Below are 27289 nucleotides of genomic sequence, written 5' to 3' on the forward strand. Positions count from 1 at the left end.
TGTAATGAATTTATGAGGGTCTCTGGAGACCGCTCAAAATTAATTTCAACTCAGAGTAGTGTGTGTGTGTGTGTATGTGTGCATACTCCATTTTACTTTCTTTGTAGGGACGTTATAATACGATGACGTAGAGGGTGAATAGGCATTTTCACTGGACCCATGAGGGAAAAATACTTACAAAGAAAAATAAGGTCCAGAAGGTTAAAAGGAGAGTTTGATCAAACATGCTAATGTGGCTAAAAGTGAATGCACTATAAAAAAAGAAATTGTTATGAGATCTCAAAATACATGATGCTTCAAGATTTTTCAGCCATAATATGCCAATAATATATTATATTTAGTTAAAAGAGGAGTCTACATTACATTAAAAGCATTAGGCAGACACTGTTTTCCCAGAATGTTGCTACTGAGGTAAGCTAATTAGGCTTAACCTGATTGACTATCGCATCATCAAGTGCTAATAGTTTCAACTGTCAGTTTAAGTCGGAAGATTTAAATGTCTGAAAACATGTCGTTCATGGCCTTAAGATGCACAAAGTAATTATATGTGTCTTGTTTTCTTTTAATGTGTAACATTAGTACATGTCTTAAATTAGCTAAGATATGTTGTCTGGCTTTAGAACATTCTGTAGCAGCACGAGTCTTACTAATAGTCGTGCTTGTTAAACTGAAAAAGATGAGCAGCGGCCTTCCACGCACAAAACGCCTTCCCTCACGGATCGAGAACAGGGGATTTTTAAACTTAGTTATTAATCACAAAAAAGACAACACATGGCTACAGTAACAGCAGCATTTAGGCTTCTTAACCTGGTTCAACTTCAGCGCTTTTATTATTTTAACAAGACCTGATTTATAGGCTGTAAAACAAATTTATTAAACCTGAAACAAGAACAAACAAAACAAGAACCAAACCATAACAAGAAACAAGCCATACCAAGAACATCCAAACTATATCCAGAAAAAAACAAACAATATCAAGAACCAAACCATAACAAGAACTACCAAACCATACCAACAGCAATCCAACCATACACAAAACTACCAAACCATACCAAGAATTACCTAATCATACCCAAGAACGAAGAAACTATAACAAGAACCAACCCATAACAAAAACTACCAAACTATACCAAGAACAACCAAATCATACCCAAGACTTCCAAAACAAACTCAAAACTACCAAATCAAACCAAAAACTACCAAGCCATACCAAGAACAACCAAACCATACCAAAAACAACCAAACCATACTGAAAACAATTAAACCTTACCAAGAACTTCTAAAGTACCACACTATATAGGTTTACTGAAATAGGTTACTGGAGAAATATATTGATCAAGAGGATCCTTGAGAAATATATGAATTAATAGGATCCTGAAGAAAGATATTGATTAAGGTTATACTTTGCCTGTCAGCATAAAGAGCTGGCTGCACTTCGTATTTCTGGCTCCAGTTTTGTGTCCATTTGGCCCCCCACACCCCACAGTGTTATAATCAATGGATTGCACATGACATCACAAGCTCTAAGCTATTGTACCATTAGGAGTTTTGTGCAAGAATGCTTGGTTCTTTCTTTGAGATAAGAATTTAACAGCTGGGTGGAGAGCAGCAGTGTTACTCGCTACACTGTACCAGTTGTTATCTGAAGACCAGAAGTGTTTTGTTACCACTGTCATTTCCGTTGAAAATATACTTTGACTAATGTGTTTTTTCAGTTGTGCATAATGCTACCACAGTCAGAAACATAATAGTATACCTGTGCATTACAAGTGACTTGGCTGCAGTAAAATAACACTTGCACTTGTGTTTGTTGTGTCTCTCAACAGAAACTGTAAGGAGTCCATCCTCTTGACTGTTGTCCAACCTTACCCAGTAAGCCAGCCTACCTTGTTTTTCATAAACCAGATATTAGATATTCTATTACAGTGAGTTTGACTAGATTACTCCATCAACCTTCCACCTAATCTGTATATGTAGTATCTGTAGCATACAGTTAATTGTTATGGAAATAATCTCACTGTATTTAGAAAATAGCGCAGCAAAGCATTGATTCAAACCGCGTATAATAAGTGCTTCAGTACGAGCCCATTGTCTCCTGTTATACAGTTGTATGCAAATGTTTTGGCACCCCAGTTCAATTATAGGTTTAGTTGATTTCCTAGGTAAACAAAAGTACAAGTGTAAGTGTGTGTCAGAGCACCTCAAGGACCTGACTTGGACCTTGCTCGTTCACTCGCTTACCCACTCACTCACTCATGTTTAGCAGGCTGAGGATTCTGCACAAGGGGGAGCTAATAGCACTCAAACACTTTTGGTGCCTTAATAAAGTATTGCTTTGCTTTAGTGACACTGTGTTGTTTTTGTATTCTAAATGCAGGGAAACGCACTGTAGATGCACCAGATATAGATTAGGCTGCAAACCAGTGGAGTATTCCTTTAATTTTGAAGGATATATCCAAATGCTCATCACAGATGCCACAGATTAATTATTATCTTTATATAAGTCATATAATTATGAAAGTGTGAAATTTACACTGATCAGGCATAACCTTATAACCACCTCCTTGTTTCTACGCTCATTGTCCATTTTATCAGCTCCACTTACTATATAGGTGCACTTTGTAGTTCTACAATAACAGACTGTAGTCCATCTGTTAGCCCCCTTTTACCCTGTTCTTCAGTGGTCAGGACCCCATGGACCCTCACAGAGCAGGTACTATTTGGGTGGTGGATCATTCTCAGCACTGCAGTAACACTGTCGTGGTGGTGGTGCGTTAGTGTGTGTTGCGCTGGTATGAGTGGATCAGACACAGCAGTGCTGCTGGAGTTTTTAAACACCTCAGTGTCACTGCTGGACTGAGAATAGTCCACCAACCAAAAATATTCAGCCAACAGTGTCCTGTCGGCAGCATCCTGTGACCACTGATGAAGGACTAGAGGATGACCAACACAACATGTGCAGCAGCAGATGAGCTACTGTCTCTGACTTTACATCTACAAGGTGGACTGACAAGGTAGGAGTGTCTAATAGAGTGGACAGTGAGTGGACACAATGTTTAAAAACTCCAGCAGCACTGCTGTGCCTGATCCACTCGTACCAGCCCAACACACATTAACACACCACCACGTCAGTGTTACTGCAGTGCTGAGAATGATCCACCACCCAAATAGTACCTGCTCTGTGAGGGTCCATGGGGGTCCTGACCACTGAAGAACAGTGTGAAGAAGAAGTGTGCAGAGAAACAGATGGACTACAGTCTGTAACTGTAGAACTATTGTAGAACTTGCACCTATATAGTAAACAGAGCTGATAAACTGGACAGTGGGCGTAGAAACAAGGAGGTGGTCATAATAGTATGCCTGATTGGTGTAAGTGTTCCAATTTAAAGAGTTAAACCTTGATTAGAAACTGATGGTCAATAAATCACATTTGCCAGCATTGAGAACAGTACATAAGCACCTTTTATAGTATTTCCTAACAAAACAGGCAATTTATGGTCATGCCACATTTACTGCATTATTTGGACCCATTATAATGTTAATAATTACAGTCATATGCTAAAGTTTGGGCCCCCTGGTCACATTTTGTTGATTTTCTAAGTGAAAATAAGTCAACACATCCCCTACAGAGAACACACTTCTGCACATTTGATGCACAATTACTGTTTATTTGCTGAATTTAACATATTGGGAAAAAAACATTTCTGACATTTAATATTTTATTATATGTTAAACTAGTAAAGCAAATGTTAAACTAATATGTTAAACGAATAAATTGCCACTGCCTTGAAAATTCAAGTTTCAGCTACAAATAGAAATACATTTTTTACATTAACAGCAGAGTGTTTTTTCTTCTTCTGTAAAATTTATGTTCTGGAAATATGGAGATGGAGATTCCAACAGCTATGTCCTATTTAAGGATGTTCTCTGTGGAGGATGTGTTAACTTATTTTTACTTAGACAATCAACAAAACATGTAATTTGACCAGGAGTGTTTTGCTTTTGCTTACAGCTATGCGCGCTATCTGGCTTGTAAACCAAAGAGAACACATACTTGTAAACAACCTTTTAATTCCTTTCTTTTCAGACCACTTTATTTTATTTATTTATTTATTTTACGGTAGATGCATTTGGCTGAAAAAAAGCACTGCCTAATTTCCCAAGCTCTCCACGCTCTCCTCTGCTGTAAAAGTTTTCTATCACACTAAGCAAACAGCTTCAGCGTTCAGCAACTCTCTTCTCTGGACTAGGACTGCATAACCTTGAGAAATAAATGAATGTATTCCGCTGATTAACCAAAAGAACAAAACAGAACAGTGACGGCTCGTACATTTTAATTAATTTGAGACTTTTTAAGACCTCTGAGCGACAACTATAAAATCACGGCTGCCTTTTATTTGAGAGATACTTAACAAGTAGCTTTTGGCAGTTGACACCCCATAATAGTGCTTTACTCAAAGCGCGTTGACAGCTGAGCTGCGTGACCTGCAAAACAAGGCCAATTAATAGGCCTTTGTGACCGTGTCAGCAATTGGCAGGGTGGTCTCCATTTATCACGTACGACCCGAGGGACACGCACTGTCACAGTTATCAGTGTATTTGGCCAGACCAATGTTATCAATCTTCTATGTGCTAGTTGAATCAATATATTTGAGAATTTAAATGAACTAACTAAAGGAAATTAACCAAAGAAGTTCTGACAAATTCAAAAATTGGGAATCAACCGTTATATTAATATACATACAAATATTACATACATGTATACATATATTCTATGATCATCTCAAAAACTAGTTGAGATATTGAACAAAACATCGAAACAGGAATTTTTAGATGTTTTGTTCAATATCTCAAGGTATTTTTAGGTATTTTTAGATGTTTTATTCAACATGTCAAATAGTTTTTGGAATGATTATAGATTATCATAGATTATTAAAAATGGTAATATCTGTCATTATCTATTTACAATTATTTCTTTTCAAGTCTCTTAAGATTTGATCACCACTTTTCAAAAATAAGCAATTTTGGATGTTAATTTTGTAGGGTTTGTCAATATGATGGACAGCCGATCGTCCCACCTATATGATGTTGTTGGACATTTCATTTCAAAAGCATGGGCATTGATATGGAGTTGCTCCTCTCTTTTGTGGCTATAGCAGCCCCCACTGTTATAGGAAGGTTCTCCGCAAGATTTTGGAGTGTGTCTGTAAGAGTCTCCCATTCATTCAAAAGAGCATTTGTGTGATCAGGCATGGATGTTGGATAGAAGACCACAGTCATGCTGGAACAAGAAAAGGTTGTCCCCAAACTGTTGCCACAAAATGGAAAGCATACCGCTGCTGTCCAAAGAAAACCTCGCATCTCCATTTTTGTCGTTTTCGGTTTTTGACATAATTTGAAAATGCCTGTTGCCCTTTACATTGTATCTAAATGTCATGATGAATGGACCAAAAGAAATGGCCCGAAATGACTTGGAAAAAAGTCTGATTCCATTGACTTACATTAAAAGAAAAGTAGGTTTTTTTCTTCTCCTGTAAAGTTACCATTTTGGAGATATGAGGTTTTCTTCTGACAGCGATATAATTTTCTAAAATGTCATTGTACGCTGTATCATTAACATTACCCTTCACTGGGCTGAAACCCTGAAAAACCCCAGAAAATCCCCAGACCTCCTCTGCCAAACTTTACTGTTGCCACTATGCATTGCTGTAGGTAGTGTTCTCCTGGCATCCACCAAACCCACATAAGTGCATCAGACTTCCAGACAGCCAAGTGTGATTCATCACTCCACAGAACATGTCGTAACTGCTCCAGAGTCCAATGGCAGCGTGCTTTAGACCACTCCAGCCGACACTTGGCATTGTGCATAGTGATCTTTAGCTTGTGTGCAGCTGCTCAGCCATAGAAACTTATTTCATGAAGCTCCTGACACACAGCTCTGTGCTGGTGTTGCTTCCAGAGGCAGATTGGATCTGTGTAGTGAGTGATGCAACAGAAAATAGGCAAATTTTACCCGCTGAGCACTTCAGCACTCAACAACCCCACTCTGTGAGTTTGCATTTTCTGAGATCTCGCAAGGTAGAACCTGGCATCTTATGACAGTCCCATGTTTAAAGTCACTGAGCTCTTCAGTATGACCCATTCTATTGCTATTGCCTATTGCCTACTGTTTGTCTACAGAGTTTGCATGGCAATGTGCTTGATAGTATGTACCTGTTAGCAATGAGTGTGGCTGAAACATCTGAAATAATTAGGAGGGCCCACAAACTTTTTGCCATATAACGTATTATCATTATTGGAATAAATTACACCACAATATCATTTTTGAGCATATTGTGGATATTGTCAGTACATCTATATATTGAACAATGGCATATTTCATTAGAAATAGAGCATATTTAGTCATTTATTGCTGATTATATTCACTGTGTCCATAAATTGTGATTTTATGATGTGACATTACTGGTTCTTTTTGTCTCTTCCAGCTAAGCAAACCTCAGAAACCTAGAGATCTGATGCATATTGTGAAAGTGTGATATTGACTGCCCATCCCTATCTATAGTGTCAGATGTTATACATCTTGCTCAGTCATTTTAATATTATCTACAGCTCTAGCTCTTCTTAGCTTCCTACTAATCATTTGAAACCAGAGGAGTAGCATTTTAGAATCATTGTATGCGTTTATCTGCGACCAAAATGGATTTAATGTTATTGAAAATGATTCCACACTTTTAAACAGTAGTGTACGTTTTATAGAAATATGCCAGAACTGTGTAGTAGATAAGGTTTATAGATGACTCTGCTGAATGCAAAATAATTGTACTGTGCTTGCTGATTTGAATTTCTTAGCAAAGGTTCAGGGTGTCATAATTTCACTTTTTGTTCCCTCCTCAGTCCCCCAAATCAGCCTTTATCAGCGCAGCCAAAAAAGCCAAGTTGAAGTCAAATCCAGTCAAAGTGCGCTTTGCCGAGGAGGTCATCATCAACGGACAGGTTCCGGTAAGTTCCAAAGCCACGTCAGCCTGACTCACCACAACATCATCAGCTACTCACCATGTTTAGTCGCAGTGTATTACTCAGAGTGTACGAAACTTCATTGTCATTCACTCTCGTTCCATTCTTTCATTCGTCATTCTTCTTTCAGACTTTTGTTGCAGTTTTTATTGTTGCCAATAATATAACAATGACGCCATGACAATTACTTGGTTCTATATTTACTGGCAGCCTGTTATATGCACATATCAACAAATGCTTCCATTTTCATTCATGTGTGTTTTTGAGTTCCTTTAAAGGGGCATTCAGTCCTAAAAGTATCATTTAGGGGGCAGACTTACTACGAAAGGCAAAAATTACTAACAGTCTACTGACACTTTGAGCTGGTGGGGGTGGCTATTTCAGCAGGTCATTTACTATAAACTTCCATGCAGATGACCACAGTCACAACTCTGTAGTTAACCCCTTACATGGCTACGACTCACTAGCAGGCCCAAAGGTTTATTACACACTTCTATAAGCTAAGAATAGCTCACCCTGTTTGCATTGAAGCCCCTGTAGTAAGTGAATAATAAGCCTTAGTATGTAATAAGCCTGGGATTGTAAGAGGTTAAGATCATTAGCGCAGTATAACCACGTTTGACTCACATGCTTTTTGTATGAAAGCCAGTTTCCACCAGATAGAAAAAAAAGCTTTCTTTCCTTAAAGATATTGACTTAGTGAGTTAGAATAATGATTGAAGAAATATTACACTTGAGAAAGCGTGCGATTATTTGAGCATCAAGAGTAATTCCTTTGAGAGAAGGAAATCGTTCTGTTTTAAAAACCCTGTTTGTTTTAAGTTGAGCTGAACTCACATTCTGTACCGAGTGCATTTGGGTGTTTGATGTTTTAAAATCCCTGTTTTATTTCAGTAAGGAGACTCAGGTCGTTTGAGAACCACGTGATTAGAGCATACCTATTAAGAAGAGTTATGTGCCAAATGAAAATTCAATAACTACAGTGGGAAAAATGTGAAAAACAATGCACACATGACATAATTTTTCCACAGTGACATGCAGAGTGTGTTATAATGAAAAGGAACACCTACACTACATTGTTTTTGTGCCGCTTGACCTCTTTACCAATCAATCCACCTTGAAATGTAATCAAGGCACAGCTATATTGCTATTCTACTGTGCAGTACTTGTGTGTCTCATTGAAATGCAGTCATAACAGCGGAAACAAGTGAAATGCAATGCACATATGAGATCACGTTTAAACAGTGACTTGCAGAAAATGTGCCAAAATAGAAAGTAAAAGATCCATTACATTGTTTGAACAGTGGAAAGTAATATAGCCTTCTTTACGTTTAGGGGTAGATTGTATTTAGTTATGATACAAATTCAGGATTAAATGCAAATCCTCATGTCCTTCAGTAAAGATGCCAAGCCACTTAAAAACAATCAATAGAAGCATATAGAAGTATTGCTTTTCTTTCTGTGACATATTCCATGTGCCACTATGGAGAAGTATCCTAGTCTTTAAACTAGAAAATCTCACTTTAGAGAGTACTGTGGCACCACTGTAGGATGCAGGTAAGTAAGTTTGCAACAGATGTGTTAGATTTTATATTTTCACAGTAGCCATAAAATATAATTTGCACCTGTTTGGAAGGAGGTCCGTCCATAGAACTATGCATTTTCTTCTTCAGTAACATTAGTCAGGATATAACATTCATAAAAGAAATTGTGTAGAAAAACAATTTTTATTGCTGCAGCTATTTTTATTTCTTAATCTGAAAAAAAAACAGCAAGTGTCCTGTCTCTTTTGTCTCAACATGACCATCTTTACGAAAAGGTGTGAAGAGTTTTCACAGCAAACTCTCACTCCTCCCCTTTCGCTCCTCATTGCTCATAGCAGCTCAATACAGAGTTACAACATTTCACACACAGAGAGCCAACAGTGTCCTAGTTAATGTGATTACAGAGTTACAGGAAACAATAATGCAGTAGATTATATTGATTTAAAATAAGTCCATTTCCATCCCACCAGTGGAACAGCCAGTAGGGGGCCTGCAGAAAGGGATTAAGTAGAATCAGCACCTCAGGGAGGCATCATATGTACAGTGTCATATGTTTGGAATCGTTTGTCATATTAATAATTGTTGGGTTTTTTTCATGTAAACTGGAGATGAATAACACACTACATTCATCAATTTATTTATATTATTCTCTTATAACTGTTTATTATAACTTAACTTGCAGTGCAACTTTCGTAATCATCATTGAATATTCTACAGCTCTGTACATCATTCTGGGTACATCTTATGTATTTTTTTTTGCTTTATACTAATTTATTAACATTTATGAAGTTTTTAGGGTTCTGTCATCATATTCTAATCATTATATCTTTGTATATACAGTCTTGTGCAAAAGTTTGTGCACCCCTGATCTGTTGACGTTTTGTTGATTTTCTAAGTAAAAAAAAAGTTAACATGAGAACATTTTTTTTCACAGAATTTTAAACACATTAGAAAAACAGTCATTGTGTGTGAAAGTGTGTGGAAGTATGTTGTCTGTAGAGGATGTGTTCATGTATTTTCACCTAGAAAACCAACAAAACATTTCATCCCACCAGGGGTGTTCACATTTTTGCATGCAACTATATTCAAACATTTACAAAGGTTTTGGATATACACACACACACACACACACACATATATATATATATATATATATATATATATATATCTCCAAAACCTTTGTAAATGTTTGAACAGTAGTGAAGTGCAAATCCCCTGTACTGTATTGTAATTGATCTCTGATCTTTTGCAGGACACTGTGAAGGACAACTCGCTGCTCTTCATGCCAAACGTTCTGAAGGTGTATTTGGAGAACGGGCAGACCAAGTCATTCCGCTTCGACAACAACACGTCCATCAAGGTGATTTGACCGCGTGTCTGGTGCTGGCGTACTGCGACGTATCAGAATGGAAGCAAATCTTGGATGCTTACCAAAAGCCTAGTTTGCTTCTTCCATTAAAATTTCAGTAGCGTGCTCTCATATTTCAAAGCCTTTTTATTAATACTTGATAAAGCGAGAGCCGAAAGGTGAGTGCTGTTTTCTCACTGTGTGATATAGGATGTCATTATGACGCTGCAAGAGAAGCTGTCCATCAAGTGCATTGAGCATTTCTCCCTGATGCTGGAACAGAGGTCAGAAGGCTCAGGCAGCAGGCTGCTACTCCTGCACGAGCAGGAAATGCTAACTCAGGTGAGAATGAAGATCCACGTAAGACTCTATGATAGTTCTACTACAACTAATATTTAATATTTATAATATTATATAAATCATATTTAAACAGTGAAATCTAAATGTGGTGAATAGGACTGAAAAATGATGCTTTGAATTTACTTGAAATTGTCCACATGAATATAATATGTTGCAGAAAATAGATTAAAAAAAATAATATAATGTTGTTGAAGTAATATAATGCTGAAGTAATATAATGTTTAGTAATATAATTCATTTATGTGGAAATTATGTCCACATTTTAATGAAATACATTAATGCATTGCTTTTTAGGGAGATTCCTGTTAAAAATAAAGAAATATTATTATTTTTTTTTTAACACAACACAAATGCAGCACTGCCCAAAATCTTGGCCTGTGAGGAAGTTTGATTTTGGCCCACCTAAAAAAATTACCCTAACCCCACCGCCTCAACAATGAGTTACTAAACACAACTTTTTCTACATCATTCGAACGGCTACAACATGAGTAAGTTCTTTCTGGATCAACCTGCATTAAAAGTAAAGGATGTTTTGCCTCCTCCTGTAAAGTCACCGTTTTGGAGATACCTGTTTTATTGGTCACCGATTATATACTTTTTGTATGTTTGGCTCTAAAACACTGGGCCTCATTCACCAATATCTTCCTTTTTTCCTAAATGTGTTCTTGAGAAAGGTCTTAAGAAAATGTGTACGTTCATCATGGCATGATAGTGGCATATGGCTGTGTGTTTCAACAGCTGTGCTACAATCAGTAACTGTAAACTGACAAAGTGTATCTATGTGGTAAGCGTTTCTGATCAAATGGCCAATGAGGTTGAGTATTTGATGTGGTTTCCATTGTTTTGTGCACCTCCTGTATATGAATTTAGTAAATTCTAGTAATTTCAGTGTATATTTTAGGGTTTTCACAGTGCTGCTAATCTCATGCTCCACACACCTCTGTGCTTTCCAACACACCTGACACAGCTCATGAAAGAGCTGATACTGAGGAGCTTGATCAGGTGTGTTATAGTACAGAAAATACACAGCATGAGGCCCTCAAAGCTGAGAGTAGGAAGAACTTGTTTAGTAGAAGTAGTAGTTTAGTAGGGAAAGTCTCAGTAATGAACAGGACTGGTTCCAGAACAAAAGCACTGAGAATGCATTAGAAATAAATGGAAGTGCATACATAGGCACCATGTCTGTGATGGTAAATCTAATTGCTTGGTTTGCAATGTTTTTACATTAACTTTGTTGAAAAATCAGAACAAGCTGGTGCATACCAGCTTCCAAATCACAACATACTGTACGCTCTTAAAAAGATGGTTCTTCAAAGGTTTTTCAGTAAAGATAATGGGCCTCATTCACCAATATCTCTTTTTTTTTGTTAAATCTGTTCTTGAGAAAGGTCTTAAGCAAATGTCTACATCAGATTCTTGACAAGTTCTTAAACCACAGAATTGTTCACACCTTTGTGCTCTTGAGTGTGAGTAGATTCTGTTCTTACCTAAAAACAAATCCCAAAACACTGGTGGATGTCAGAACCTTCACGAAAACTGTGTAAGTGGGTTGTAAGAAAAAATTTCTTCTTAAGTACGGTTGGTGAATGAAGCCCAAAAGTTCTATATAGAACCATGAACACTCAAAGATCCATTTGCATGCTTAAATGGTTCTTTACATGGTGAAATGGTTTTTCAGATTGATGGGAATGTGTTGTATATGGTTCTATACAGAACCTTTTTAAAAAAACGTTCTATATGCTTTGTTCCAATCGATTTTGGAGTATTTCTGTTAGTCCATTCATCATGAAATTTTTACACAATGTAAAAGGCAGCTGGTGTAAGATAAGCACACCCACACACTCAAATAACTGGGTATTTTTTATATATATATATATATATATATATATATAAGGTTTTAAGTTTGGGTGGTTATATTGTTGGGGGCAGCACAACATGCATAAAGATCTTTTTTTTATATAAGCCAAACTAATCTGTGTCGAATTTACCCTGACCGGCACACTTAAGTAAGTACACCTCCTTGTTTCTATGCTCATTGTCCATTTTATCAGCTCCACTTACTATATAGGAGCACTTTGTAGTTCTACAGTTACAGACTGTAGTCCATCTGTTTCTCTGCATACTTTATTAGCCCCCTTTAGCCTGTTCTGTAATAGCCAGGACCCCCACAGGACCTCCACAGAGCAGGTATTATATGGGTGGTGGATCATTCTCAGCACTGAAGTGACACTGACGTGGTGGTGATGTGTTAGTGTGTGTTGTGCTGGTACGAGTGGATCAGATACAGCAGTGCTGCTGGAGTTTTTAAACACCGTGTCCACTCACTGTCCACTCTATTAGACACTCCTACCTTGTCAGTCCACCTTGTAGATGTAAAGTCAGAGACCATAGCTCATCTGCTGCTGCCAAGTTTGTGTTGGTCATCCTCTAGTCCTTCATCAGTGGTCACAGGACGCTGTTGGCTGGACATTTTTGGTTGGTGGACTATTCTCAGTCCAGCAGTGACACTGAGTGTTCAAAAACTACCAATTACCAATACAAACACAGGTTTCTGCCTAGAAAAAAATATCAGATGGAGGTGACACAGCACTCTCAGATGGTCCCTGTGGGAAGCATGATGGTGTGGTTATGGAATATGTCAAAGGGGTGTCCGAAACCCCTTGCCAGTCAATCGAACATCTTTTTAATTAGGCCTATCTGAAATAATCGGGCTTATGTGAAAATACATTTAATAGGATTAGCACATTTCTATCAGAATGAATGGGAATAATCTTTGATTGTCACAGCTGATCTAAGTGTATATGCAGGTGTTTCCTGTTCCAAGGACAGATCCTATCAGTTCAGATCTGATGTCTTAGGAACTCTAAAAGTTGAACGCCTCCCCTTGGAGAAAGATGGCATTAGCGCACACACATTTGCCAGCCTATGCATATTGGAACTGCAGTGCAACTGCAATTAAAGCACTAAAACCTATATGATATTTTCTCAGCTAAGTATGAATTTGTGTAAACCTGCTTTGCATCAACAAGAGTTTTTGGAACTTATTACACATATAAGATGACGTTTGAGGTCTTTTTAAGCTCTTTCATGCACATATTTTTGATGGTCTTTGCATTTTCCAGCATAGAAACAACTTAAATCCACGTATATCTGCTATCAAGTAAAGAATTAATTGAAGTTATACTTCTCAGCAAAAAAAGCTGTTTTAGAACTGTTTAACTGCTGAGCAAGCAAACATTTTCACCATATAATCAGCCGCTGAAAGTCATATTGGTCATAAAAGAATAATCAATGTGCTTTGATTATTACTTTATTAAGCATTCAGTGGAACATATCTGAAACCACAGGCTAGACCTAGACAGTTTCCTATGCAGTATTTCATTTCAATTAACGTCACACTTTTATGCGCATACACTCTAAACCTGGGTTAAAGGTGAGTGCCAATGGGAGTGATTTTATTTAAAATGCTCTGTTGTAGAGAAACTTGCAAAGTCAGAATTGTTCACAGTGGTGATACGAACAGACGTCCAAAGTGTTAAACGCCTTAAAAAGCTACTTTACAGAAAGTTATTATATGAAATGGTTATGAATACTCTGCCTGATGCCCAACACCATGTCCTAACAGCAAGTGAGTGTCCAAATGTGGTATCGCATTGTACAGCAAAGCCTTCAGGCTGTCTAAACCGGAAATATCAAATGTGTCAAGTCAAAATGTAAACAAACCACAGACCTATTAGAAGCTGTAGTTTGAGGCATGTATTTAATAGAGTTTGTAACAGGTTATGTTTTATCCCCACGTTTAGCACCAGTAGTATAAATAACATTACGTCCCGGTGTTGGGCAGCTCGGTTGTAAACTTTTGTCTACTTAGCTAACTAGCTAACAAAACAAATGGGCATTTTCTCTCCAAATTGGTTACTGGAAGCTTCATGGCGATCCCTCACTTCTCCGCTTCATAGATGACTTTTTTCTTTTACATATTGATGTGAAATGGGGGAGAACACGATGCATCGAAAATGGAAACGTCCATTAAAAATGGCAGAAATCAGTAAGTTTCTCTACAATGAACCATTTCATATCAAACCACTCCAAATTACACCTCAAACACTGAATTATGTAGAAGTTAGAATTCCAATTTAACAACGGAAGTTCTTAATCGCTGAGTTGACTGCAGTTGCATTTGTTAGGTGTTGTGAAGATCAAACTTAGTGAGGAACCCTGTGTAAGTTGAGACAGGCCTTACGTGTACTCCTGCTTGGTTGGAATAAAAACCTGAAACCACACTTTTTTTTTTACAGCCTTCTGTGGGCAAGATGGTGCTTTTTTGATCTTGAAAAACCAAAGTTATCAAGGTGCCAGCTTTGAATACAGGTGACCCAGGTTCCTGCTGAGTGTCTCAGAACTTTCTTCTTTGATAGTTATCAGATTATTCACTTCTATAAACCTGACTCTCCTATCAACAGTCTCATCCTCAGACTTGATTTCAGTCACTGTCAAAGCCACAGGACTCAGTCGATTATCAGGCAGGACTCGCAGGAATCGGATACAAGAGAGATTAAAGGAGATTGACAGGCATCTGATTGGTATTCACAAGGTGGCATATTCTCTTCGTGCTATTTATCAAGCCTGGCCAAACCACAGGCAAGGCCTTCTGGGTTTTAATGAGGGTCTGAAGGATCATCGAGTGGATTGTTTTGTATGCACAGAGCACAGACACCATCTGACGTAAGAGTCACTGTGCAAGCAGAAATGGAAATGAGGTGACCACAGTGTAGGAGACCATGAGGACACTTTTTGTGGAAAGTCTGCACCAAAAGGCCAAAATGACCACAGCAGAAAGAAATGCTGTAAGGCTATAAGCATGACAGGCTAGTGGGGGGGAAAATGCATCATTATAGCAGGGACTGGAAAAAAGATTTTTGTTAAGGCCTTTTTCCTGCCTTAATTAATTTCACAGTAGAAGTTTGCCCTCACGCTGACCATAAGGCAAAATTTACATGTTCTCTCTCTCTCTCTCTCTTTCTTTCCCCGTCCTCTGGGCAGGTTACGCAGAGGCCAGGTTCACACAAGATGAAATGCTTTTTCAGAATCAGCTTCGTTCCAAAGGATCCAGTCGACCTTCTTAGAAGGGATGTGGTAGCTTTCGAATACCTCTATGTCCAGGTAAGAAAAACAACATTGCAGTGAATAGATTGCACCATCATATTCAGCATTGCTTATCATTGGCTTTCAAATCAAATATGAAAATAGATGAATAGGTTTTCAGTATCTCTCTTCAACATATTTCTGCGATGTATTTAATCAGGGAGACATTATTATTGTTTCAATACAAAAACAAATTAAAAAGCCATTCCCACTTTAACAGATTAAAGTGATAAGGGCTCTTGAAAAAATGTATGAATGCTGGTCAAAAGGTAAATCACATTTATGTTTTTTTTTTTGTGAGAGTTCCCCCTACTGGCCAAGAGATGAACACAGTGCCAACCAACCCTGATCTTCCCTCCCTCTGACCATATTCATCTCACAATACGCAGTTACAACTAGAGGTGCCAAAAAGGGGTTTTCAGAGCAATGGCATCAAGAACCTTTTAGTTGAGTGGTTTCAGTTGAGTTCTTTAAAGTACCAAGTATTGAAAAGTTCTTTAGGGAACCAAAGTGGCATCACTCCAAAGACAAAGTGCAAAATTGATTCTTTTTGGCATCTTTTATTTTTAAAGAAATACACAAAACCTTTTTCTTTTCATAAATGCAGAATTTAAAGGGGAATTCAACCAATTTTTCAAAATTCCTGCTTAACTATTAATATGTAAACAAAGACATTCAGAGTGGCCTTGTGTGAAATGATTCATTGTAGAAACACTAAACAACTCAGATATGGTGATTCTGATAGGATCCAGGCATCACAATGTCTACAATGCAATGTCCATTTTATTTATTTATCAATATTCCATTTTATTGTAAAAACTGTGTTGTACCTTTTAGAGGCATTAAACGCTTCAAACATCTGGTTCCCGTCATCACTTCTATGAACAATTCTTTCCGCACTTCTCATTACAGCATTCTGACAGAGTTTATTTACACTATATTATTATACTTATACATTACACAACTCAGTTATGCTGAAATTTTGAAAACAGTGGTGGAATTCCCCTTTAGTGTTGAACTATGACAATGCTTTTAGGTGATAAAGTGCAAACAATGTGAATATTACTGATGGTGAATGAAAGAAAATGTTACCGATTAGTATGACATAATGTTATTCGGCAATATTAGAATGGCTTCCCTTTAATGTGGAACATATCAGTCCTGCATCTCTTTAAAAATGGTATTGGACTGTGACATCATTTTTATCACTATCTCTCTCCTCAGAGCTGTAATGATGTGGTTCTGGAACGCTTTGGCCCCGAGCTGAAGTATGATGCTGCTCTTCGTCTTGCTGCTCTGCAGATGTACATCCTCACCCTCACCACCCGGCCGACCCAGAAGGTTTCGCTAAAGTATATCCAGTGAGTCAGCCGTCTTCAGTTCGCTTATCTGCAGCAGAATCAGAATGGACTGCTTCATTTAGTTTAAAATAAACCTTGTTTTTTTCATCCCTCTACATGCTGAGAGGAAACATAATTAACAAGGACTGTTTACAACTAGAGCTGTGTGACTTATGTGATTTATGGAGTTCAATTATCAATCCATCATATTACATCAGCTTAGCTCTCATAAATCAAACATCTGACAGCACCAGGAGACAGTAGCAGCACCAATCTGAATTACTTCCCTGAACGTCAAATGTCAGAACGGCCTGATATCTAAGAACTGTACGGATTACAACTGAGAAATACGAACACATTTTGTAGACATTCAAATCAGAATCCGCAGTTGTGTGCAAAAGTGTCAAATTATGTTCTGTTGATATTCTAAGTAACACTTCTGCACACATTTCAGTACACAGTTACTGTTTATTTGCTGAATTTCACATACTGGAAAAAATACAATAAAATGTGGCCTTTGCAAAAGTTTTGTTTTATTTTTTTCCAATATTTTAAACTCAAGTAAAAGATGCCATTTTAAGTGTGTCTTCTGTAGAGAATGTGTTAATCTATTTTTACTTAGAAAATTAAGAAAACACATTTCAGACTTTTAACTTGGATTTTAGACTAAAATCCTTCTGCTTTGAGTGACCCTATCCCTTAATTATGTTTATTATATTTAAATAAATGATTGAACATTTTGTTTTGTTGCTAACAAAACAGTCATAACACTATCAAAACTTTACCAAATGTTTCTGTAGTGATAGATTTAGCTCTTTTGAGCAGACCTTAAAAAAGCTAACCAATACATGACTAGCAAACACAGCTTCGAACAGTTGTACACACATAAAATCAGATTACTTTCTATTAAAACACAAAAAAAGTTTACTCAATTGCAGAAAATATGTGTTTCTATAGAGACAGTTCTTAATGTTACACACTGATTTTCAGACTTCTATTCATTGTGATATAACTGCTCACCATGTGGCCATGAGGGACAGGGATGCAGTCTCACTTCCTGCTCTAAAACACAGAGTGTGGCTAACATAAGGCTCTACCTAAGAACTAAAACTCTGTGTTTTGGTAATGGCATAAAAACGAGGGAAGTATTATTTTACCAAATTGAAATTTTGGGGTTAAAGTTTGGGACAGACACTTCCCAAAAGAATGGGAAGTTTCCAGTTAATGATGATTTTGTATATATTTAGCTTATTACTATCTCTAATAATGCCTTAGGTTTAAATAGATTATAATATAATTCTTGTAAATATTTAAGGTCTAAATACTTGAATGTTATTTTTTATTTTTTATTCTGGGACCACAGTTTGAACTAATTTGGTAGAATGGTCTGTATGTAGTCACTGTGAAAAACTTCATGTGTGGGTCCTAAGTGACATCTTACTTTAGGTGCTTCCTCACCCACCTCAAATCACGATACAGTGTATGGCCAAAAGTATGTGAACACTCCTCCTAATTATTAGATTCAGGTGTTGTTGCTGAAGAGTCATACTGAAGAGCTCAGTGTTGCCACAGTTCAGTTTGTGCAATTTATGCACCGCTAGATCTGCATGAAATGGGTTTCCATGTCTGAGCAGCTGCACGCAAGCCTAAGATCACTATGCACAATACTAAGCGTCATCTAGAGTGGTGTAAATCTCGCCACCACTAGACTCTGGAGCAGTGGAAGCAGTTTCTCTGGAGTGATGAATCATGCTTTACTCTCATGTTTTAATCGGGCTAGGCTTAGCTCATGTTAAACCTCAGTCATACAATGATAATAGATCTGTGTTATTTAGATGGTCATAGCTTAGTTAGACTTAGACAGACTAATGTCAAAACAGTGGTGCGCATATAAACTTGTCAGCCAGTTTCATGGTTGACACAAGCATGGAGCCCCTGGCAGCTCAGGGGCCCTAAGTGACTCATTATACCACTTACAGCAAGAAGCAGCCCTGTTCATAACTTTGACATATGTTAATGTAACAAGATTTTATTATTTCTATTATTCCATTCATCATGAAATGGTAGCAGCTAACATTTTCAAATGGAGTAAAAAATTAATTGAAAAAAACGTTAATCATCCATTTCACAGGTGTTGGACGGGACATCAGTGTGCCATCCAGCTTTTGCCATGTGTAGCTCTTCCATCTGCCAGTCGTCCTCACATTGTGCATCTGTTGTCCCACAGGAAGCAGTGGGGTTTGGCACTTTTCCTGCCCCCATCGGTGCTCTCCAGCATGAAGGAGAAGAACATCAAGAAAGCCCTGACTCACATTCTGAAAACCAATCAGAATCTAGTGCCTCCGGGGAAGAAGGTAGGTCTGCCTTTAGCAGCCCATTTGTTCTGATCTGGGACCACAACCCTACCATTAATAGTGAAACTTCAAAGCTGCTATTAGATCAGTAGCAAAATTCTACCAGCTGCTCTCTAAAGGAGAATTCCAGAAATTTTAAAAACAATTCTGCATAATTCAGTCACTGAGATGTAAACGGTCATTCAGAGTGGTTTGATGTGAAATTATTCATTATAGAGAACAGTGGTGGTAATAGGAACCAAGGGTCGCTCTGTCTACAACACAAATATAGCCATTTTATTATCTTATTTTTTAATTTTTATATGTAATGTTGATAACAGTAAAATAGCAGTAAATGCCTTACAGCGCACTCTGTGTACTTCTACTCCATGAATGTCTTTTTAAAAAATGCCTTTTAGGGTAAAACTTGTAAACTGTGGTAAACAATGTCTCAGGCATCAGGCAGTGAAATGTTCATAACCATTCCATGTAATTGTTTTCTGTGAGGTAGCTTTTAGAGGCTTCTAATGTGAACAATTCTGACTCGGTAGGTTTCTCTTGAACAGAGCATTTCACATCAAAGTACTCTAAGTAAGGTTTAATTACGTAGAAATTCTTAAAATTTGGTGGAATTGTCCTTGTTCCTCATGAACGTGGCATATGCCGTAAGTTTTAAAAAATGTCAGAAGGGAGACACCTACTGGTTTAATGGCAGCACACAGCAAGATTTCATTCACTTATTTAATTGAACTGAGTCCTCTTGCCAACACAGGTGTCTGCGCTTATTTAAAGTAATATGAAAAATTTATGATGCTCATAGTTATACACATGGAATGCATTAAACATGCATTAAGACATCGTTAATATTTTATATGAACTCAATAATGTATGGATATAATATGGTACTCTTCATCTAAACCATTGTTAATAAAACAGAATACCCCAAGCCACCCAAAACAGCAGGTTGACATAAATAATACAGTATAATGTGAAATCCAACAGTGATGTTCTTGAGTAATGTGAATATTAAAAAGAGGTTATAACATTCTTGTCATTTGTTTTTCAGTTAACCATTTTGCAAGCGAAGGTTCACTATTTAAAGTATCTCAGTGAATTAAGATTATATGGAGGAAGGGTATTCAAATCTATCTTACTGGTAAGTACTAATATTATGCACTTCATTTTTGGACTAAATTTACAGAATATGCCTATGATCATTTTACCCTGTTACATAAAGGTCAGTATTATAAATCTGTCTTTTTCTTTCTCGCTTGCTTCCTTCTTTTTCATGTAAAGCAAGGGGAAAAGCAAACAGATGTTACATTACTTGTAGGACCGAGGTACGGTATCAGTCATGTCATCAATGCCAAGACCAATCTAGTGGCCCTACTGGCAGACTTCAGCCACGTTAATCGCATTGAGATACTCACAGAGGATGAGGTCAATGTTCGAGTAGAGCTTCATGTCTTGGATGTCAAGGTGAACACCTGTAACACTAAATTGACTATATCAATCATCTGCTTATTTTGGTTATTGGTAATTTGAGGTTCACATTTACTCCATGATAAAGACAGAGATAAAAAAGGTGTTTCTAGACTATGTAATTAAGTTAGTCTAATTGTAAATTTGTTCTTACAACAGCCCATCACATTAATAATGGAGTCCAGTGATGCCATGAACCTGGCTTGCCTAACAGCTGGATACTACCGGCTTCTAGTGGACTCACGTCGCTCCATCTTTAATATGTCCCACAGCAACAGCACAGGAGAAATGGAAAGTGGTACGTACCTACCATTGAATTTCCTTAGGGCTCATACGAGCAAGACTGCTTAAAATTGTATACCCTGCTTTCATTTGATCATACAGTCTAAGTGAGACTGACATGCTACACTTATCTGTTCCAGGTCAGGATCCTAGAGAACTTGAGTGGCCATACAGCACCTCTTTGGGCACCTGTGAGGATCCTAACCTTCAATCAAGCATGAATTTATCTTATCAGGCTGAATCTGATTACCCACAGGACAGAGCAGGAGAGAACAGCATGACCTCTCCTTATGCCCTAGAGCCCCAGCTACCCCAGTATCCAATTCAAAGTGGAGAGAGATCACCAGTTAGGAGCAGAAGCCCCCAACCCCCACCTCTTCCCCCTGCAAGGCATCGACCCCAAGACTCTCCCAGGAGTGCAAAGGTGTCCTTCATATTCGGAGATCCACCTTTGCACAGTGTAAACCCTCAGAACCTTGGCTACCAGCGCCTAATGGATGAGAGTCCTGAGGTACCTGAACGGCCTGCTTTCATGCATAACAATGTGGGCTTTAGGACTCCAGATGGAGCATCTTTTCAAATCAGGCCCAATGTAGTCTATAGCAACATTGGTGAGGGGAAAATCTTTGACAATGCTGAAGGTATTGAGGAGCCTCTCTTGCGTGATTTATGCTACGCTGAGACTACTGATGATGCAGAGGATGAGGATGAAGCTAGCGGCGAAGAGGACACAGCTGCAACACCTGGAGAGGGTGAAACAGGACTGCCAGCAAGTAAAGCAACATTCCTCACCCTGTCTGGCTCCAGTGATGATATCATAGACCTGACTTCCCTTCCACCACCAGAGGGAGATGATGATGAGGACGAAAACGATGCGGTCCTTCACTCCCTCAACATGGCCATTGCGGCTCCTCCTCCTGGATTTAGGGACAGTTCAGATGAGGAGGGCACGGAGGGTAAAAGCCAGCCGCAAAGTTCCTGTGATAGTAACAGTATTCCTGTGTCCCTGATTGATGCTGTTCCCACACATGGGGAGGGCAGTAGTGTCAGGAACTTGGATCATGCTGTTGTGGACACATTACAAGCACTAGAAGCACTTGCTGTATCTGAGGACAACAACCAAACTCAGTCTAACGACAGTGCAGGTCTTTACTTTATTATTGCATTCAAATAGAATTCTGCATGCACACTTCCTTTACCATTTGATAGGTCTGACTGGCACCTTTGTTCCTGATAATTTTGTTGTATTTGTTTCACATTTGTAAAGGTTATGAAGTATTTTGAATTTCTCCATGTTGTTGTAAAACAATAAAAGCATGGACCAAGGAATTGTTTATTATTCCTTTGCATATTTACAATTTACTTTACATTTTGAAGTAGTTACTTTCCTTTCCACTTAACTACAAATTCATGTAAACTGTAGTAGACAAGAATTTGACATAAGTGTGTTAAAATGATTTGTCCCTCTTTGTTCCCTGCAGGTAACGGCATATCACGAGCTTTCAGTCCAGAGTCCTCATCAGATTCAGGAAATGAGACCAACTCCTCTGAGATGACCGAGAGCTCAGAACAGGCTGCAGCCCACAGGCTTTCTGAGAATTCCATGCGTCTTTTGGTGGCCACTACTGAGGGTTACCAGCCCCTTCAGGAGGAGAAGACAGAATTCCCTGTCTCCCCTTGTGCTAGAGGGCCCATTCCAAAGCCGCCACGCAGTCCCTCTCGCCATAAAGAAGTGCAGACTCAGTCTGCAACAGTGCCTTCAAAGCATAATCTACCTTCTTCTGATAATCTAGAGATGGAGCCAGAGACAATGGAAGATAAATCCTTGAGTAATTACATGGTCAAAGCACACTCAAGCACACTTTTGAACACTGGCAAGAGATCTAAAGCAACAACAAGTGGGGGAAAACGACACAAGAAAGTTACAGATGCCCCAGGAAAATATAACACCTTCAGCGGAAGAGAAAGTAGTAGAAGGAGTCAATTTGATGTTGAACGGACCTCATTCTGCGAAAGGATTCAGGGGCGGCAACCTCTGTTTGAAAATGAACCCATGGAAAATCAGCGTGAAGAACCTGTTGGCTCAGGAGAGAACCTCACTCGCAGTAACAGTACCATCATGATTGGCCAGCTGGAGCACCAGTCCAATGCAGTCCCTCTATCCCCAGTGAAGAAGCCTCAGGATCCTGGACAGACTGAAATCCATAAGGAGGATCAACAGGTCCATCCACCACTACGACAGGGTGTGGCACGGTTGTGTGAGTACCACCTGGCCAAGAGAATCTCTTCTCTGCAAAGTGAAGCTCAGAATTCCCTGCAGAGCTCCCAGTGCTCTTCTTTGGATGCTGGCTGTAGCACAGGGAGTAGTGCTTGTGCAACCCCAATGGACTCGCCACTCTGTGCTCCTGACTGTAAGCACCCTCTTTCTGAATCATCCTCCTCTCTCCTGCTCACATCAAGGGACCTCCACCCTCATGCAGACCCCGCTCTCCTGAGGAAGATGCTGCCAAATGTACATCCTCCTGGATCCGATCCATCCCTCAATGCCCGGCCATCAAAAATCAAAGAAACCACAGGTACAGCTCGAAGGAGTAACCTTCTCAGTGATCTGCATGCAAAACATGGCAGTATAAGAAGTCTTAACACAAAGGAGGGGAGTGAGGCTTATAGGCAGTTGATAAACTATCTGACAGTCAGCCAGATGCATCAGGGAGGCAAGCTGCATAGGGCAGGATTGGGGGGAGGCAAAAAGGACAGCAGAAGGCATATCACAAACAATCCTCTCCTTTTAGACCTTGTTAGAGGTAAAGGGAACATTACTGGCAGATGTCCCTGCATGCCACCCTCATCCTCACCTGTTCTCAGCCCAAAGCTAGTGCACCCCAGTGCAGCCTCTATAAAAGCGAACAGAGGCCCCCAAATGTACCACTCGGCCACCTTACCTGCTAAATTGAAGAGGAGTCCTGACTTGCATGCTCAGAGACCCGCAAGCAGCCTTGAAATAAGGCCCAGTCTCTCTGAAAGGAGAAGTTCATTTTCCGGCCTCGAGTGTGAGTTAGAGCAAAGTTTTAACCCCGATCGGTTCCTTTCTCTGAATAGGAATCGCAGCGGAGGCATACCCCATGTCAGCACAGAGGACTGGCACAAGTCTGACTGCAGGATGACACATGCCGTTCAACAGACGCCTAATGATTCTCTTTGTCTCTCTAACACCCCTAGTGTAGCTCGCACAGAACATCCTGGAATGCAGCTGGGAGGAGGAGGAGACCCGCCTGCTATTTTACCAAGGCACGTCAGAACCTGTGCCAGCTCTCCACCCCCTCCGCCGCCGCCACCACCACCACCACCACCACCTCCTCTGCCTCCATCAAGTCTCTCAATGAACACCAGCTACAGTGTGTCAAAGCAAGAGCCAGTTGTCCCTCTTAGACAGAACCATGTCCAGATGACTTCTCAAGGGTTCCATCAGTGTGACGCCAACTCCAATAGTCTGAGACGGGGAAGGGAACTTAGAAGAAGTTCCAGTAGTATAACTACTGGCTCTGGAAGTATTGAAGCACTCTTTGAAAAAACAAGGACACCATCAGTGGGAAGAATCCAGCAGGGGAATTTCCAACCAACTGAGCCACAACTGCAGAGAAGACCTACCAAAAAGAAGCTATCAAAAAGCTATTCTCAAGGTTCCATGGCTTCCCAGACAAACTGTTGGTCTATGGGCAGTAGGGACAGCAGGAGAGCCTCAATCATGCTTCCACTACAGAAGGATGGCAAGCAGATGAAAAACACCCAGAAGCTGGATTCCAGTCCCTGGAGATGCAACGGTCCATTCAGTTATTGCTTCTTTAAAAGGAAAAACCAGACAGAGGATGATGATGGAGATGTAGAAGGCTTAAGAAGGCACCGTGGTGACTTAGATGAAGCTGGTCCTTCCCAGTATAACCTCAACCCTGTCCTGGACAGTACAGGAGAGCAGCTATATGGTGAAGTTCTGAACAACATGAGCTTTGGAGACAGACTGGCCCGTATAAATGCACTGAAAGACCGCATGTATGTCTTCCCTGCTGGTTTCTCTGATGTTAGGAGAGACGCATCTGAACTGATTGCTCTGGTGCGCTCCAGTGTGGGCAGAGGCGACAGAGGTACCCCACCTATGCAGGCGCAAGAGCTGGCCCAATTTAAGCAGCTGCTAGCAATCGAGTCTAAAGAACTTGGTCGAGCGTGCCGGAGGATGGCGCAAGCACACGGGAGCCCAGAGGAGATGCTGTTGGCGGTCACTTGCAGTTTCCAGGTGCTTTGCTGCTTATCTGAGGTCTGCATGTGCTTGGTCCGTGGCCTGGGAGTGTCAGCCACCCAGCAGCAGCGTGAGGTTGTTGCCAAGATTGATGAGGTTGTCATGAACTATATCTGCCTGCTCCGTGCAGCAGAGGCAGCCTCAGGCAGCCCCCCTGGGGACCACAGCGTTAAAGCACTTGCTCGCCACTCCAGCACCATGTCAGCTATCGCCAACACTCTCACACGCTCCCTTAAAACACTGCTCAGCAAGTAGGCCTCATCTGGTGTTCCTGAGTCAGTCTGTTATTTGCAAAGCCATACATGGACACCTGGGTTGAGTGAACAACCCAAAATAATCTACTGTAATGAATAATCCTGTGGTGTGCATATTTATTTTATATGTAATACTGTACATACATATACATTTTAAATATATATATATAAAGCTATAGAACTTTTAAATGAGCTTTAAAAGATTATTCATCTAATCTAAATATCTTAAAATGCTGTACTGTCACATGTCGCAGTTTAAAAATAGGGGCTCAGACTAGATGGCTTTATTAAAGAGTTGTAAGACTCAGCGTTTAAAATGGCTTCTTATTGCAATTTATTTGTGTTTTTTTATTGATCATATGTATAATGAGATCAATATCACACTAAAACATACAATATTTATTTATTTAATAGTTTCCAAAGAAAGAACCCTTTGTTTTTTTTTTCAAAAAGAATAAGTAATAAGAATTTTGATTCTATTTTCTTTGCATTTTTGACATTTGTTGGTCATGCCTCGTTTAGACAAAGCCTCTTTGTGTTTTACAGACCACAATACCAAACTCACCATTATAATATAAAATTATCCACTTAATTACAATGATTCTTTTAAATTTTCTTCCGGAATTCACAAAAAATCAATAAAGAATTTCAAAGAGTTGCAAAAAGGCGATCTGTGGTATGGATTCACTGACTGATTCAATGATTATTTGGACGCGGGTCCATATTCTTGTCTGTAAATGTTTGATCTACTAACCGATTCAGTATTCTAGAGGGAAAAAAACACAATTTTTAGCCCTATTTCCAAATACACAGACTTTCAACTTTGTTTTAAAAGTATTTTCACAGATTCTCACAAGGCAAGCACTGTTAACTGTAGGTGTATTTGCCCAATGAAGTCATTGAGAATAAGTACTTCAAAGAAATGCTTTATTCAGGCTTGATATGTCTTTGGCCCATAAACACTGTTTATATAAGGCAGAACCACAAGCAGCACAGTAAAGTTCAGTTTTAGAGAAGCAGGAGCTGGAAGACTCTCACGTGATCATCACTAACTAATGAGAGAGGATTGGAGGGTAACATCTATTTACAAAGGCTCTATAGTTTGCACAAATCATTTGAGGTCTCAGCTGATTTCCCTCACCACAGAAAATCAAGTTAGGCTCCTCAACTCTGGATGCAACTGTACCCATCTTCTAATTGTAATAAAACTGATGTGAGTGAAACCATTACTTGACCTTCTCATTCTCTGATGACTAATATTTATTGATACTCAGCAGCTGAAGAACAGAAAAGAACGTAAGTATTGAAGTATGGTGTTGAATGGTATGGTTTCTCATGCACCACAAGAAAATCCAAAGAAGAGTGAACCACATGAGGGACATAATCTATTTTCTTTGGCTGTTTCATAATCATCATGGAAAAGCATGTGTTTGGACTGTTTAGACTACAATACCTTACAAGAATATCAGAAATATTTCTTCATATTTAAATAATGATCACAATTCATACACGTTTGTAATATTTAATTATACAATATTTGGCTACATTGTATAAGTTATTACTGTATATAAACTAACAAATATTGTCATTATGGTAAGTCTTTCTCAAACAGTACTATATCCAAAAAAAATTGATATAAATTTAAACATCAGTGCTATATTATACCACCTTTATTAGATAAATATAAATGTGTTGTTTGACACAAAGTGTGTTACATGTCTTTACATGTTTTTTTTTATTTGTCTTATGATGCTTAAAAATATATACACAGTGGAATCATCAACACATAAAAATACTAAAAAATGCGATTTAATACAATTTCTAAAGCATTTTATGGGTCCAAACACCACTTATGTGCATGTCCCACAACTGTGGTCTCAGTGTTTAGATACATAA

At 38.9% G+C, this 27289-nt stretch overlaps 1 pseudogene; it reads left to right on the top strand.

Moving 5' to 3' along the window:
* LOC118798400 overlaps nt 1-25492 on the top strand; it is a 77727-nt pseudogene extending 52235 nt beyond the window's left edge.
* Nucleotides 25493-27289: the final 1797 nt, after the last annotated feature.

The sequence above is a fragment of the Colossoma macropomum genome, unplaced genomic scaffold, assembly GCF_904425465.1.
Source record: "Colossoma macropomum unplaced genomic scaffold, Colossoma_macropomum, whole genome shotgun sequence".
Lineage (NCBI taxonomy): Eukaryota > Metazoa > Chordata > Actinopteri > Characiformes > Serrasalmidae > Colossoma > Colossoma macropomum.